The sequence below is a fragment of the Schistocerca gregaria genome, chromosome 7 (assembly GCF_023897955.1).
Source record: "Schistocerca gregaria isolate iqSchGreg1 chromosome 7, iqSchGreg1.2, whole genome shotgun sequence".
NCBI classification, from domain to species: Eukaryota; Metazoa; Arthropoda; class Insecta; order Orthoptera; family Acrididae; genus Schistocerca; species Schistocerca gregaria.
Window position 1 is genome coordinate 5,807,623 of NC_064926.1, and position 382 is coordinate 5,808,004.

Below are 382 nucleotides of genomic sequence, written 5' to 3' on the forward strand. Positions count from 1 at the left end.
TAGCGAAATGGTCGGCAGAGTGCCGACACCGCGAGTTTTGACTGGCACTTGCACATCTAAAACAACGTCGGAAAGTAACTCGTTCGGCTTTTGAGTCACATAAAGTATGTGTGTTAATTTTGACGCCACTAGCTCTGCATGCTGTCATGCAATTTCTTTACCTCTCAGAAATGATTATAACATAAAAGTGAAGTACGTGACGAGTGTGACGTTAGGAAAACATTAGGCAGCATGGAGAGATTCTGTATGGTACCACCCAACCCAAACGAGTACTGTGTGACGTGCTATCCGGCAGGTAATCACCGAGGTAGCCGGCTAGCTCAGTTGGTAGAGCGTCAGACTCTTAATCCTAGGGTCGTGGGTTCGAGCCACACGCTGGGCG

General features: G+C 48.2%; 1 non-coding gene across 1 annotated transcript; it reads left to right on the forward strand.

Annotated features, from left to right (window-relative positions):
• Window positions 1-309: 309 nt before the first annotated feature.
• Window positions 310-382, forward strand: Trnak-cuu (transfer RNA lysine (anticodon CUU)). The gene has a single exon. It is a non-coding gene; the product is annotated as a tRNA-Lys (tRNA).